Here is a 442-nt window from a genome sequence, read left to right as displayed (position 1 = left end):
ACGCCTCCCTGGTGAGGTGTTCCGGACACGTCCCACCGGAAGGAGGCCCAGAGGAAGACCCAGGACACGCTGGAGGGACTATATTTCTCGGCTGGCCTGGGAACGCCTCGGGATTCCCCCGGAAGGGCTGGCCCAAGTGGCTGTGGAGAGGGAAGTCTGGGCCTCCCTACTTAGGCTGCTACCTCCGCGACCCGACACCGGATAAGCGGAAGAAAATGGATGGATGGAAGAACCTTATTCCATCGTTTCAAACGTTTCGCCCCTCATCCAAGAGGCTTCGTCAGTCTGAGGCCTAGACTGACGAAGCCTCTTGGATGAGGGGCGAAACGTTTCTTTTTAACAAAAAAAACGAAGTCCAGATGACATGATTCAACCTTTTTTGTTGTTATATACCTGGATGACTGAGAAAACAAACTTTGTGTTTTTTGAAACCATTAGTGAA

This window comes from Nematolebias whitei, chromosome 18 (genome assembly GCF_014905685.2).
Source record: "Nematolebias whitei isolate Nwh7 chromosome 18, NemWhi1, whole genome shotgun sequence".
Taxonomy (NCBI): Eukaryota; Metazoa; Chordata; class Actinopteri; order Cyprinodontiformes; family Rivulidae; genus Nematolebias; species Nematolebias whitei.
This window is presented reverse-complemented; position numbering follows the sequence as displayed.